The following is a 16,124-nucleotide window of genomic DNA, read 5'->3' as shown; positions in this document are numbered from 1 at the left end:
AGCATTCCTATTAACCTCCTTATTAAGCATGAAATGATTTTAGCTCTCGTTGTCGGCAGTGTGGTGACGTCACGCCGAGACCGAGAGCCAACATCCGGGCACTGAATTCCACACACCCGGGAGCTGAAACGAGAGCATCCGGGCACCGTACGATATTTAACGAGACTCTCTAAGAGAGAGGGCCGCTTAGAGCAAGAGGGGAGCTCCAGGGCGAGAAGGGCTTTGGGCGGAAAAACTGCTTCCGCGCCGTCCCCAAGGGTGGCGCCGTGGGCCCACACTCACTCATGTAAAAGACTGGCCGCTGGGCCTTCAGCTCATGACGTTTCCCCCTTTGGCAGCCAGATGTATACATGCTCGCGGAGTATAAGAACGCACTGCATATACATTCTTGTCACGCCTGCGTCTCGCCGTGTCCGCGTACGCTTCTACATCGTCCTGCATTTTAAGGCCGCCACCGTCACAGCTGCTGAATCCGAGCAATGGAGCCTGACAGAAACCGGATACAGCTGACGAGGCAGAGCGGAAGAGATTCCCCAGGCACTCACAGGAAATGATTGCGTCCACATGGGCCAGTGCACAGTATGTGTGGTGTGGTGTGTTGAGCACTATACCCATTTCAAGATTTGGACTAGTACCCTCTACACCCAGTGCATTATGCCCGTAAACATTTCATGCTTACTCTACTCTCGGTTACGGGAGAGGCAGAGATTTTTTACTGAGAGGCACGTAGCCCTGCGTAAATAATACTCATATTAGTTTTTAGAATTTTTTAAAACGCAGTTACCCTTGACGCTGTGGCGAAATAAATTTTCGCTACCTCACGGAAAATACATGCGCCTTCGAGAAGCCTTCAGGCAAAGCAGCCGCTCCAACGCATGTAACTCGTCGAAATAACCTAAATTGGTTAGGCCACAGAGCCGAGAAGTGCTGCGTTATCGAAATTGTAGCACCTGGAATGAATATTACATACGAGGGGCTACAAGGCTCTCAGTAAATAAGGAGACTAACAGTAATAGTTAGTCAATTCAATGTTAGTTAACCAGGTTGCTAGTTGCATGTCTTAGCTGTATTCTGATGTTCTGCACCGCTGACAATGCCAAGCCAAAAAAAGCGCTCTCCTGACTCCTAAGTCTATTTTTAACAATTGCAGAGCAGCTTAGCTGAAACATCCGGTATATGTGTACTCAGTTCCACTGTCGCAAAATACCAACTGCCCGCTGCCCTGAGAGGAAAACTTTTAATGCGACTACGTTAAGGCTCCCGCCGTTGTGTAGAAAATCCGTAGAAAGGTACCTATTTCACGTGACCATGTGGCATCATCATAGCCTATTCACAGGATTGTGAGCAATCTGTTCTTCTGTTCTGCCATTGCAGAACAGTGGCGCATCGCTGCACCACTGCGTCAGGAGCGGTATGAGGACTGCCATGGATCTCTGCATGTGAGGCCGAGAACGACCAGTACCACATATATGGGCATTAAATCATCAGCACTCTCACGTCATACCTTATGCGGAACTTAAGTGTCCGCTCAAAATTTTTAACCAGGTGTTTGCGGTGGGTGGCGGAGACCATTGTCAACGTTGGGTCGCAGAAGAGGGTGTGTTCGCTTTCCGGCGAGACCCGAAGAGAGGCGGCGGCGAATAAGGGCTTCCTTCGCTTAAAATTTTGTCGCGGCAGTATTCCCGGCTTCATCGGGTGTGTTGCTGACACACTCATCGCCACCAAGAAGCCGCGGGCCAGCGCTGCGAGCAAGTCTCAAGGGGTTCTACGCTGCGCATATGAGTGAGTAGACCACGGCCTCTGTTTTCGTCCGCATGAGTTCGGCTACAAGTGCGGGATTCGGCAACGAGAGTAAGTTCGTGCTGTGCGTGTTTTTTCTCAGATCTGTGGTGCGACCATGCGTCTTCTGGCCGTGGACACGCGCTGACCCGGATCCTTCCACGACGCGGTCATCTGGCGCCACTCCGAGGCGGAGGAAGGCCTGCTGGACGACGGTGATGTTTTTTCTGGGTAAGCAGTAAAAAGGCCCTGTCGACCATCGGGCGACCTCACTCACATATACTGAGCTCCAGCACACTGCATTTGCCCTGATCTGCAAAAGCTACAAGAATGAGCCTGGCTAGTTGCACCAATGCAGACACTTTACAGTATGGTACAGTGTATTTTCACCCAATTGCAGCAGAAACACAGCACTCATATAACGTTGTTGAAATACATGATATTTTCTGTGTAAGAAACCAAGGAAAAATGCACCTGACAGCGTTTGTGTTGTGTAGGCAGTCATAATGCATCATTTATATCAGTAGGATGGTAGAATACTGACCTTATAGCAGTGCTCGCTCATATATCGCCATCCTGTCTTGTCTGTATGCTCATGAATATGATGTTCTGCAGAGCCTAGCTGTGGACTACTTGGCATGAGTCTTCCATTGTATAGTAGAGCGTACTGTGAGGCTGTTGAGATCACCGAGAAAGGACATGCTTAACTGCATACTTTTTTTTGTTATGCAGGAGACAGTATCTATTCATTGGAGCCAGCCATGGCTGCTTGCACCAGTGGCGTGGCATCACAGTCCCTACCCAGCTGAAGACCTGTACAATATGCCACATTCTTTCGTGCTATTTGTTGTTGAGCATTGCATCGCTGGGCCGAATAGCTACTCTCAGTGCTTTCAAAGGCACCGGACGCACCACCACCAGTGGGAGTGGACAGTGTGCATCATCACTGCGTGTGCCACACTTCACAACCTCTATTTGGATGCATCCATGCCAGCAGAGAGCACAGGCTACACTGACACTGACTTAGAAACAATGGGCTACCTCTACATGCTGACCCTAGTAGAGACAGGATCCCTCCTCGCCTACCTCCAGGGGAGATCAATGCACTACTGTATTTTCGGCCTCTTAGGACGACCCGTCCCTAGAGGCAGGCGTACTTTGAGATGGTGCAACTATAGTTGCGGTGGCAACTCTAGCGTGGGGCAATGACTCACCACTCTGGCATGGAGAGTCACATCACAGCCACTCTTTCTGTTGCCACTGTGATTGCCTCGGGTCGGTGCACAACACACATATGCAAGTGTGTGAGCAACTCTGTGATGTGGTTTTGCCCTTGCCCACAGCCAGCCTCGTGGTCTGAATGGATTGCCAAATACAAGCCTTTATGACTGTGTTTAAACAAGTGCCCCCCCCCCCCCTAGCTGCCACTTTATTGACAGTGTGTGCCAGTGTACTTCCCAGTCCCTCAGCAGTGTGTTGAAGTCTCTCTCTGAAAGCGGAATAGGTGTTGAAACAGCTCGCCCTGTGTGTTAAACGCATCAGTGTGCACTCTCTTTTGCCAATGCTTGCGTCGATCCACCTGCTCCTTCCCTGCTATCACTTTCCGCCTTGGTACAGTGCCTGTGGTCATTACCCGTGCGACGGACATGCATAAAACCAAGAATGTAGTGCTCAGTTAAGGCACTAAATGTTTGTGATAGCCGTTGGAATCAGAAAGCACCACCCATGCTTTTTTTAGTGCGACATACATTCAGTAAGTGCGTTTATTGTTTTAGCCACAGCATTTCACATGACAGTTCTTATTGCAGAAGAAGCAGTGTATATACAAGCATACTTTACCTTGATGTACAATGATCATATGGCATTTTCAAGTGCAATTAAGAAAAAAAAATTCGAGTTCAAAGTGCCTGTTTTCTTTCACACAGAGGGCGCCTGTTCACTGAGTACTGCATGGTAGAGTGTACATAATGCATTTTCAGGACTGGAAAACATTTCGCATGTATCAAATGCGTAAATACCAAAGATAAGCTTTTAGCTTGATGGTAGGTGACTAGGGGTTTTGCTCTTCGGTAAAAGCTAACTACAGCAAGGAGAATACTGTAAAAAAATTCATAATAAATATTGTAAGGTGCACTGGCCACAGTGAATGCTGAATGACTGGGAAATCCTTACTGATAGACAAAGTTGCGTCCACTGATAAGATGGTGTGTGAGCAGAGTTTGTTGTACAATAACAAATCATGCAATACCATTACTGGGAATGCAATGCTCTACAGCTCGAAGAATATACAGGCCGCTCCATTATAGGAAAGTTGCAGCACTCAATGATTGCCCCCATAACTGACACCTAGCTTGGTTTGCAATAGGACATTATGAACCCCTGAGTAAAGCAGAAATTTGGGCAAGTTGGTACGTTATAAAAGAAGGCATTATAAAAGAAGGCATTATCTTGTCTTCCCTGCAATCTTTACTCAAGAAGTCTTGCCATGAAATGATTGGCGAGAGCATTGCAGCTCAATCAAACAGATTATGCGCGAATGGCTATCCAGCTCACCTCATTTCAAGTGCAGCGGAGAAGTTGCTTAGGCAGGTGAAGTATGGGGCTCGGCCGAGTGCAAGAAATGAAAACAAAAATAAAAGACCGGCAGTGGTTCCATATGCGCACAGCATGTGCCATGGGCTCAAAAAAGTTTCAGGCAGATATGGCGTTGACGTCGTGTTTTCTGCCCCGAAGAAATTAGGCAGGATGTGCAAACAGGTAAGGCAGAGGCAGGAGGGAAACAAAAGGGCTAGTCAGGTGCGCCATGTTTGCCCTTATGTACCTTGCGAGGTAGGGGTAGTATACCGAATTCCCTTCTAGTGTGGCGGCACATATATTGGCCAAACAGGAAGATGCATCAACAAGCGATTCATGGAACATGAGAACACCAGAAAAAAAGACCCCCTGTCACACGTGGCGGTCCACTGCAGAAACTGCAAATGTAAACATGAAAAAGATTACGAAAAAAGAAAATCAGAAGGAGAGCCTCTCGCTAAATGTGCATTTCATTGCAAGAAATGCAAATGTACCCCCGACTATAAGAACACCAACATAGTGATTTTCCAGACGAGCGCTCCTTGCTAGTCGATCTTTGCAGACCCACGGTAATCACTGCCCTAAAATAGATTTTTCCGCGCACTTAGGACATCCGGTCACTACCTTGATTCTAGACGACGTGTCAAAAAAAGCTGCACAGCCGTGGAATCAGCTGTTTTTCTTTGTGGCTGCCATGTGCACGATGGATGCATATGTGGGTGGATGCATGAAGGGTGGGTGGATGAATAAGGCTGAATCCTTTGAATCGGGGGGCAGTTCGCGCCACCTAACCGACGTTTTTTCGTCAATAGCGCGCCCTTGCGGCAGAAAAATTGACTGAAGAGCAAATTTAATTGCAAATCTAAAAACGGTTCCTGTTTTTCTTCAAATTATTGAGTTTAAAAGACACCTTGTTAGCAAAATAAAACAATATTCATTTTATTCACTGCGTCTTTACAGCAAGACGTTAGCATACGGTCCCTTGCCGTGCAAATAAATGCTGCCGGGACAGAGTCCTGCTACTAGCCGCTAAAGCCCCTAGATAATCTGATCTAGATACTTCACTGGCCACCGCTGATTGGTTGATTCCGCGGTTCGGATCTCGCGGTGTCGTCATTTTGACGTCACGCTCTCAAACTTGAGAGCGATATTGAGAGCGGTGCAGAATAGGGCCCCTGAAGCCATATTCAGTCGGCGTTCATTGTGTTCAGTGGCGTTGGCGTTGACAACGTTTTATACTCCGATTATTTTAAGGAAAGAAAATGAGCATAACTGGCTCCCTGGGTCAGTGGACGCCTGAATCATGCTTATAGGTACGTGGAGTGATGAGAGGAGAGATGTGGGCTGCGTGCGTTAGCGCTGACAATGTTGTCGCAGACACGCCGCACTGCTGCAGTAGGCCGCAGCGTTCATTGGGTGAACAAACTCTCGCGATCTGCCGCCTGCCAGGGTGGCAGGGTTGTGCGCTGCGTATCCAGTGCCCAGAACGCACTCAATGTTACAGACACCAAGCCGCCTATAGTTGCCCTATACGCCATAGCTTTCGCTCTCTAGCCAGGTTCAGCAGTAGTTGAACAGAATCATTTCTTTTTTTTTTCAACGGAGATGTCAGCGTGACCAGTTGTTCGGTCGTATGGCGGGTAGCGGCTCCGAAAATATAGAAAATTACTGTTTTTTTCGTGAACGGATTTTTGTCAATGGCGTATAATAAACATTCTTTGCATTAGAACAGAAAATTTTCTCAAAAAGGACTATAATTTCACACACATTTCTTACAGCGTATTTTTTAGGGCGCCATTTTTTTTCGAGACTCAATGTTACGCCGCCGCGGAATGATTCCTGAAGGCTTGCTGCGCCCTCGACCCTTTCAGATAGGAAATTGTCGAATACAGCTGACAGGCGTAGAATTATTAATTGAGAGAAAAATTTACATCCTTCTTGGCTATGGGAGAGGTCTGCCAAGCGTTTTCTACCCAAAATGGCATCTTTCTAGTGAAAGGTAGGTGTCACCATCCTTAACGTCGGCGCCGGCTCTGGAGGACCATGTAGACCGCGCCAGTCTCCCGTATTTGCTTAACCGCGTCCTCCGGCAGGGGTACTTGAACTGTGCATGCAATCTTTAGTCACTGTTCCCGGAAATACTCCGTCTTTAGTTCTGTGGATAGGAGAAGATTGAAGAAAATAGAGGACGAGAAGCAGCTAACACTTTTACTGCTATTGCGCCAATGTACCGTGCCCACGGGCTATACTCGTTTAAAAGCTGAAATTTTGAAGTTACTTTGCAGCATCCTCGGAGAGAATGGCACTGAATTCCACCTTCATATTTCCGGCAGCATTTTTCCGCCAGAGAGCTGTTATTGTTAAGGGCACGTATAATAATTAGCGCATTATCGCTAAAACATGGCGCAAATAGCGTAATTGACAATTTCAAAAACAAACGAAAATGACGTTTCAGGTCCATGGGTGACTGTTGTTCACAATAAGACTGTCTCGGAAAGAGGAGTGGCCTATATAGCCTTCACGATTCCTCATCATCTTTCATCTTAGATATGATGAAGTATGCCTTGTTTCTTGTTTAATGTGTCCGGCGTCGTCTGGATCATTGAGGAGTCTAGATGTAGTCTTGTTACAGTGCTTCTTTCTGTTGCCACGATGACAGCTAGAGGCGCATGATACATCGAGGCACAGGCGTGGAGTTTGTAAAGTTAGTGAAAGGACAAAATCTCCCCGTTGTTCACTGTGTGATCCTAACAAATATTCAGAACGTTAAAGCGGAAAGAGTCAATTGAGGCGATCAACTTTCAACACCTCAGCAGCCTCCTTAACGTCTATTATGTCATTCTGGTAAGCAGCTCATATAAATAGTTACACCGAATGATGCGGATGTAGGGGTTAAACATGCAAAGTAGAATGCCAGGCCTCAAAATTCGTATGTTTACAATAAAAGCACTTCTGAGGTCTGTCAAAGAAACAACACTTTGTAACACGTAATAAGGTACTGTGAGTTGTTAAGAACTCTTCACATTCTGGCCAAGTAATCAAAGAAGACTCAGGGCATGAGAGAGCAGTTGAATAAGTTGGTGTGGACTGAGATATCTGGCCGCCACTACCAAATTGTAAAATGTTGCTTGAGGATATCCCTGGAAAGAAATGTATACAACCTATGTACCTAATCAGTCGTCATCTTACCGGCTAAAACTTAACGGATCACATAAATATCGCTAATCAGGCTATGAACTGCATAGCGTGTACGGGAAAGAAAATGAATAATGTCGCACATAGGGGACGAGAGAAAACGCACTTGACGAGAGAGTAGAAATGAGTTCTGAATAAATAAATTTCAGTTGAAGTTTGAAGAAATGACATGGGAAATTTCCGGGAGTAACGTGACCATAATAAACGAAAGACAGGCAAACTGGGAAATTTGGGGACTTTTCTGCAGTCGAATCAACTCGGCTGATGATGATGGTGGTGGTAGTAATGATAATTATCATGGTGGTGGCGGCGGGGATAATTATTATGTTGATGGTGAATAGTGTGTCTCGGATCCCGACTGACAAAGCCAAAAGGGCATTGAGCAACTCCCAACGTTGACCAAACGCTGAGTGATACCAGGGCTATGTACTCCAGCGCCGGTCGCCGAATAAGTCGCCAAATCCCGGCAGTGGTTTGTTCGGAAAGGGCGATATGTGACTGGTGCGCGAGGGTGGTTCGTCGCAATCACGACGGTTCATCGTGCGGTAGCCAACGCGGCGGCAAGTCAGAGACCATTAACCAAGACAGTTTTGAGGATTCGACGTCCGGTGTATGGACGCCGGCGCTAGCTTCAACGACGCTCTCAAAGTTAAGGGCTACAGTTAAGGGCTTAGGGCACTCTCCACAGCTTTGGGCACGCAAGTGAGATTTCAGCGCTGTTTTAAAAGGAATATGCTTACATCATAGCGTGGATTCGGGCGTAATCCATTCTTGACAACAATGCGCGCTGAAAACGACGATGACAAAGACGAGTGCTTGTTTGTGCCTTTTTTTTGTCTTCGCTTTCTTCGCTTTCTGCGCGCTTTTTTTGTCAAGTGTTGAAATGGCATGTAAGAATTTGCACTTCAGTAACATTTAGGGCACTCACCGTTCAGCCGCTGCAACTTTCCCAACACCGTTCCAATGACTGCCGGAGTTATGGTATAAACTGCTGCGTGGCGAAGAAAACAAATTTGGCAGTGATCATATGGCAGTGCTTGGCCTTCTGCACCGACTGACAATGCTAAGCTGTGGGAGCAGTGCAATATCGTAAAGAACCCCAAGCTAACAGAGTGTCTCTGCGGTGTCAAAACAACAGCGCAGCTAGTTCCATCCTAGTGCTATGAAAACAAATAAAAATACAAACGACTGATGTTTTCTCTTTTTCAGTCCCGCGTTTATCCCAGCGTGGCCAGTCTGTGAGAACACAATGCCCGAAAGGGGCGAACTCTGAGCAAAAGACGCCGTGCGTAGCCGTGGGTTAGCCCACTCGACAAGGTGGCTGTGGACAGGTACGGAACCGGGCGAGGCGCCGATCTTGTTCGGACCACAGGCATGATGAGCGGGGCGCCCGCTTCTTCTTCCGGGAGCTACTCAGGCCTAGAGATGCAAAATTTCAAGAAATTTTGAATGGTATGAAAAGAACGGTTTTTTTTTCAGGGTTTTTTTTTCATGCAAAATTGGAAATTTTGCGAAACGTGACATAAAACGGATTCATTTGCAACGGCACAACGATCAGTAATAATGCTCCGAAGTTCAGTCGAATATGCAGTTATAGATGTCATATTGTGAAACGAACTCTTTGTTCTATTGCACCGAGAAGATAATGATTTGCACTTCTGGCGAATATGGAGATATAAATATATTTTTGGAACGAACTTCTTGTTCTATTGCACCGAGAAAGGGAACATGAAAACTGATTGTAAGGGATCGGTAGTGTACGCGGGGTCATCGGAACGCGGCTGGGGGCGCTCAAAGCGAAGCGTCTCCTATTTGGAACGCGGCCGCTCGCGAACGCGCCAAGAAGTACAGGTGTCCACCCCGCCCCCCGGTACCGATTCGCGCATGTGCTGGTACGAATGCATATTTGTGTTTGTTTTTATGTTTATTGTGTGGCGGAGAGAATGTTCGACTCCACACGTGCTGGCACGACCATGCGTTTGTGTTTGTGGAAAGTGCGTTTTGCCCTACGGAAGCTGGAGGGCTGACCATGCTCTCGGTAAACCAATCATGTGAGCAGTGCAACATGATTGGAAGCTACCAGATGTGGGCCGGGCCTTTAAGGCTTTAAAACCGGGCCCCGGAGCCGGAAAAGGGGTTCTGCGCTAAGGTGAGATGCTACGCATCTTCGGCAACGCCGAGTAGGGGCCTCCCCTAGTGTTAGCCAGTTCCACCCTTTTTCATGTTTGTCTTTTTGCCGTTGTATCTGACTTGTATATTCTGTAAATATTTGTATATAAATCTTCAGTTATTCCTTTTTTATCCCTGCATCTCAACTGATCACAAGACCGTCTCTGACGGGGAACCCCTGGTGCGAAGAAATAAGCTTCAGTCTTCGAGTTACCAACCGTCTCTGGCGGGGCACCTCTGGTGCGAGGACGATAAAGAACCTGTGAAACTTTACTGGCGCAGTCGACGAGGATCCTGCGGCCATCGGAAGACGGCGCAGGAAGAAGATTGAACGCAGGGAGAAAGGCGACGGTACAGCAGAGTTCGAGAAAGGACCTGCGGAGAGACAGCGGCAAGGATGCAAGGACAACGGCAGTAGTCCAGCGACGCGGGACTTCATACGGTCCAGAAAAGCAGCGCGTCGATAACTTAACGGTCACCGGCGGCGGACCAGCGGCGTGCGACAGCTCATCGCAGCGTCCTGTGAAAGTGGCGGTGGACTGCGACGCCATGGAGCTGGCAATGCGGATCGACGCATCGAAACTGTGAGTTTCCTTCGTCGCATTGTTCGCGTCCCTGTTCATGTGTGCGAGCCGGTAGGACAGTTGAGGGGTACAGACGGCCAGACGGCGGTATGGCGAGTTATCCATGCCGGCCCTCACTTGATGTGAGGTACCGTGTAGAATTGGGGAAGGCGCGCTTAGCTTATTATCAGGCTGAGCTTGCAAAAGTGAATGGAGGAAAGGCGCCGCAATGCGAGGAAAAACCTCCGGATTTGCAGGCGTTGGAAGCAAGGCGCCAGCAGATAGAGCTCGAGCTGGCTAAGCTCAAAGAATCTAGGAGAGCTAGTCAACTAGCCAGGGAGAACTCCGAGTCCCGAGCGGAGAGGCCGCCAGTGCTGGAAGGCAAAGGCATATGCCTGTCAAGCACAGGTGAGGAAAACAGCCAGGCAGAAGTAAAAAGTGAGCCAGATTTCTGCGAAGCTGGAGTCGCAGTTCAAGAAAGCATCCTGATGGAACGCAGCGTCGCGGTGTTAGAGGCGGTGAACGCGCACCCCGACGATCCAGCTGCACAGGTTATCTCTACCCCAGATAAGACCAGGGACGAGGGCGCGAAGTCAGGAATAAAAACTCGGTCTCAGGCAAGCTGCGAAAAAGAGCAGTTGGTCCAGCGTGAAACGACCAGTGAAGGCAGACGCCAGATCGGCGAGCGAGTGAAAGAAGGAAGTCTAGCGTTGCCGCAGCGGCACACTGTGTCGGGCATAGGGCATAAATTGTCCCGTAGCGCTATTGATGCCAGGAACCTTCCACCCGAGGCAAAGAACGAAGGTTGGCCTGATGAGCCGACGGGACCGAGCGCCGCGTAGTTGTTGAACGCACTCGGTGTGTGTCCGGCCAGGTCGTTTGAGGACCCGGAAAGGAGTGGCAACTTGCCGCAAAGCAAGCTCGGGTCAAGTGAGTGCGAGGGAGCTCATGGAGCCTCGGAGTTAGACAGTGCCACGAAGCCGACAAATGCCTATCCAGCAGAGAACGGCAACGTCAGTGTTTGCCCGAGCAGGAACGGGGCAAACGGCTCTAAGCGAGGCGAAGTGCCAGGAGGCAGGTGCGCGGCTTTCATGTTCAAAGTCGGTACGTGGAGCATTACGTTCCGTGCTGCAGGTCGCCAAACCAAGCGCAGCGAGACCGGCCGCATTGGTATGGTTAGACGGGGCAAGGGATATGCTCCTTGCGCAGCACGCGGTTCGTACCGGCGCGCCGGAGAGAGCGTGCCCTTAGGTGCGTTGTGTGATCAGGGGTTTGGACCCATCAAGGACCGGGATGTGTTTGATCCTGGAGGGCACCAGCTGTTGAGTTCTTGCCCCGCTGTGGCGCCAGCCTAATGAGCATAGCGACCATTAGGTGTTAATCGGGTCGATTGAGACACGTGGGGGCTCGAAACGCACACAGGGACGCTCGGTGCGACTAAGGAGGCTCACGTGGCCACTTAAGGACATCGTACGAGTGTCAGTGAACGCTCCAGTTGCGAGTGTCGGTGTGTGTGTGCTCGTTGGCGAGCTGGACGCGGGTGTGCATGCAAGTGAACTGGGTTCATGGACGCCGTGTTACGGCGCACGCCAGGCATGCCACTGTATGTATTTGAGTGTGCATTTTGCGTAATGTTGTGTTGGTGCCCATCGGCATTATTTTGCTTTTGGTTTTGTTTGTGCCAGTGCTAGTGTAGCTGCGGTATGTCACCCACAGGGTGGTTTTGTGACCCGTACCGATCCCTTTGTTATAATTCTAAAAGTGGCATTTGAGCCCTTTGTAGAATCTTGGGAAGGGCGTGTAAGGGATCGGTAGTGTACGCGGGGTCATCGGAACGCGGCTGGGGGCGCTCAAAGCGAAGCGTCTCCTATTTGGAACGCGGCCGCTCGCGAACGCGCCAAGAAGTACGGGTGTCCACCCCGCCCCCCGGTACCGATTCGCGCATGTGCTGGCACGAATGCATATTTGTGTTTGTTTTTATGTTTATTTTGTGGCGGAGAGAATGTTCGACTCCACACGTGCTGGCACGACCGTGCGTTTGTGTTTGTGGAAAGTGCGTTTTGCCCTACGGAAGCTGCAGGGCTAACCATGCTCTCGGTAAACCAATCATGTGAGCAGTGCAATATGATTGGAAGCTACCAGATGTGGGCCGGGCCTTTAAGGCTTTAAAACCGGGCCCCGGAGCCGGAACCGGTGTTCTGCGCTAAGGTGAGATGCTACGCATCTTCGGCTATGCAGAGTAGGGGCCTCCCCTAGTGTTAGCCAGTTCCACCCTTTTTGATGTTTTGTCTCTTTTTGCCGTTGTATCTAACTTGTATATTTTGTAAATATTTGTATATAAATCTTCAGTTATTCCCTTTTTTATCCCTGCGTCTCGACTCATCGAGAGACCGTCTCTGACGGGGCACCCCTGGTGCGAAGAAAGAAGCTTCAGTCTTCCAGTTGGAACAAACCGTCTCTGACGGGGCACCTCTGGTGCGAGGAAGATAAAGAACCTGTGAAACTTTACTCTGATCTATAAGTCACTCCATATCGGACTCAGTCACCGTCGCTGGATGCGGCACTACACGCAGCAGCATGGATTGAAGCTGTGTCCACAGCTAGGTTCGACTGCACATACACACGCTTTCGAACGCGTTCCACTGAAAGCCTGTTGCCAATCCTTGTATGGACGTTTCCGAAACGTGACCAATATCTGCAGCAGTCGGCAGGCCAGACGAGTTAGCGGCTGGTTGGTGCAAAGGTTTTGCCACCAGGTAGATGGGGCCATGTGCTTCGCTGAAGACCCCTGTCCCGGACCAAATTTCCGCGGATGTCTTGTACTCTGCTACGTTGGAAATCAAGAAGCTAGGCTTGTATTTGGCTAAAACCGCTTACATGCACAGCAGCCTATGTTATTTATGCCATGTGTTTAGCCCTGTGGAATTCGCAGCCATTTTGTTCTACTTCAACCGTGAGTTCAAGTATTAGTGTGTCTTTAAGTCAAGCCTGGAGCTTATATGTGACCTGCCCTTCAACCCGCGTAATCGCAGCACGAACGTTTTAGAGCACTACCTTTCACTGGCGATGACGACTGCTCTCCAATCGTTCAACGACGCACGCTGTAATGATTTTCAATGGAAAAACAAAAAACCTAAACAAAAAGCAAACAATCATAAAACCTTTAAATAGCATTGTGAAATTTTCGATGTTTCTTTCCATTTTTTCTCGTCTGGAAAAAACGAAAAAAAAAACGTTTTTTTTTTCCAAAATTGGAGTGTATTTTTCAGGCCTTAGCATCTCTACTCAGGACTCCCCGTCGGAGCCACCACTGCAAATACCCTGGTGGGACCGCTCCTCCTCGGTGTCTGCGCAATCGTCCTCGTCAATGTACAGGTCGAAATCCCTGTCCCATTAGGTATTGATCGTGTCTGTTCCTGAGTCCAGGCTGTCCCTCATCTCCGTGCAGCTGTCCGAGCCGAACCATTCCCCAGCTTCGTAGGCGTCAGGCTTCTCTGAAGCCACCTCCGAAGCTTCATCCGCGAACTCTGCAGCCGCAGCCTCTTCTGCGGCCTTTTAATCTAGGCTTCCTCGTCGCACCCTGCGAAGCAACGGCAGCCTTTCAAACCGGCAGTTGTTGCATTAACCCTCCTCCCCGTCGGTCGCTTTAGCCACCACGACAGCGTTTTCACTGAGGATGTTGCAAACTGTCTCATCCAGAATGAACAGCGCTGCGCCCGGTGTTACGCAGTTGCCCTTTGTTGCGAAATAGAGCGCATTTTGCTGCTGTAATCGCAAAGTAAAGAAAGTTGAATAGATATAAGCGTTGTAATTTTTTATGTAGTAGCTTGAAGAAACGTACGTTTGCTTCCACGCAAAAATGCAGTATGTTTCCGGAGCCTTTTCGCCCGTACTTTGACTACGTTTTCTACCCGGCTTCAGCGAAAATATTGCATGTAGGAAGGCCAGAAAAAAAAAACTTTCGGGGCCTTAAAGGGAGACTGAAGCACTTTTTTTGAAAATCAGGCTGGCAGCGGCTTAATATAGGTAGTTTTTCATGCTGTATACTGAAATATCGCATCCAAATAAGGCAAAAACAAGCGCGAATTGCCCTTTTTAGCAGAAATATTCGTCCTGTGGCGCGGGGCACACCGTGCGGCGCGCCGCCGCTCGTGATTGGTCAAGAGGTCGTCGACACATAGAGGACTGAAGAAGCTGCCGATGTGGATCCAGCGCTGTGTTGAGTGCAGATCGCAGCTTTCCGTGGTGTTGTAAAAGCGAGTACGGCGTCTATTTTTTTACTGACCTCCAAAGAAAAGGATACTACAGTTTGTTCATTCCACGTATCACCTGAAGCCAAAAAAGACACAAGCTAAGCATTCTATGCCTAGCACTAGCATACGCCAGCGTGAAAGACGCGAATGCAGACCATGCGTAAAAGGTGCCAGCACAACCTCGGCTCGTATTCTCGGAAAGGAAGGGGTGCGAACAATACTCAAGTACATTACCACCACCGGACGCCTCCTGGCTCACCCTCCTGGCTCGCTCCTAAAGAAAAGGCCCGAAGCGTTGTGTACAAAAAATCCTTTGACATCAACAAAGTTGATGTCAAAATGAGCGAAGCGCAGTGGCCTAGCACTGCGAGGCATGTGACCACAGGATAGTGACGCAATCATTGTGCGCTTGAAACCAAGCCAAATACGCGCACAAGGCTGCTGCTTCACTCGTGGCGATTTCAGCAGGTGCCGGGAAATATTAACCGCTCCCTAGGAAACGTTCGCCCTACGAAGTGAGATATTGTTTGCAGTAAGAAAGACAAAAAAAATTGGCAGTGGCTTAGCTGTGGTTAAGCCTGGATATATAAGCGAAAAGGTTCACATACGCTTGGTTTGACGTCATGGCTGTAGCAGTTCGCGCACAATCCACTGCGAGCACCACGATAACGGTGGAGGCGCTCGGCCGTCCACACACTGCCTGTACAGAGGCGGAGGAGGAGGCGCACGTGTAGTGAATACGGTGCTGTCTTAGAAGGTTGCTTTAGAGACATGTACTGTGGTGTCCATTCCTTTCGGGTGTACACCAACCCAAGCAGCACATGACATCGGTCCAATGTAGGATCTGAGTTGGCAAACGACAGCCCTGTGAAGGCCCCGCGTTGCCTTTGTTCTCCCAGCCTTGGCTCAGCCATTTTTAGAAGTTGGCAGTATTGGACCAGTTTCTCAGACGTTCTCCCAGCCTTGGCTCAGCCATTTTTAGAAGTTGGTAGTATTGGACCTATTTCTCGGACGTTTCACCCGCCTTGGCTCAGCCATTTTTAGAAGTTGGCAGTATTGGACCAATTTCTCGAATGTTTCCCCTGCATTGACTTTGCCATATTTAGAAGCTGGCCAATTCCTGCAATAGGCAACGCAACTTTGAAGTGCCGACTACTATGGAGCATCATGCAGTTGCTATTGTGACTTCTTAGTTTTCTCAATTGCGGCGATAGGCGCGATATATATATATATATATAGCTCGCACATTGTTAATTATTTATAAGCATATATAGTTCGGGGCGCAGATAATGATATCTTCGTAAAAACCCGCATAACCTCCTGTGAGATTTTTTAAATCTCAGTTTTTTAAACTAAAATATGCAAAGTTGCATGCATGCATGCGATTATTTCTCCCTTCAAGGTGTGGTCTTCGTTCTGTGTAAATGTAAAAAGTCCAGTCGTGCAATGAAAGAATGCGAGTCGGAGAAACATATATATGCAGCACCGATTTTCAGGCCTGAATTTCAAAAACTATAAATAGCATTTTATAAAAATAACTTCTCGATTCTAACGTTAAATCCGCTGTACCTTGATGTGCTTGGGCGTCGCA

The 16,124-nt window shown here is 48.7% G+C and overlaps 1 pseudogene; it reads left to right on the top strand.

Moving 5' to 3' along the window:
- The first annotated feature begins 1,897 nt into the window (after positions 1–1,897).
- LOC149354076 (uncharacterized) lies at positions 1,898–2,806 on the top strand (annotated as a pseudogene).
- The last annotated feature ends 13,318 nt before the right edge of the window (positions 2,807–16,124 follow it).

This window comes from Amblyomma mixtum, chromosome 3, assembly GCF_055824585.1.
Source record: "Amblyomma mixtum isolate Tamu chromosome 3, ASM5582458v1, whole genome shotgun sequence".
Lineage (NCBI taxonomy): Eukaryota > Metazoa > Arthropoda > Arachnida > Ixodida > Ixodidae > Amblyomma > Amblyomma mixtum.
Note: the sequence above shows the minus strand (reverse complement) of the source record. Positions and strands in the feature narration are given on the sequence as shown.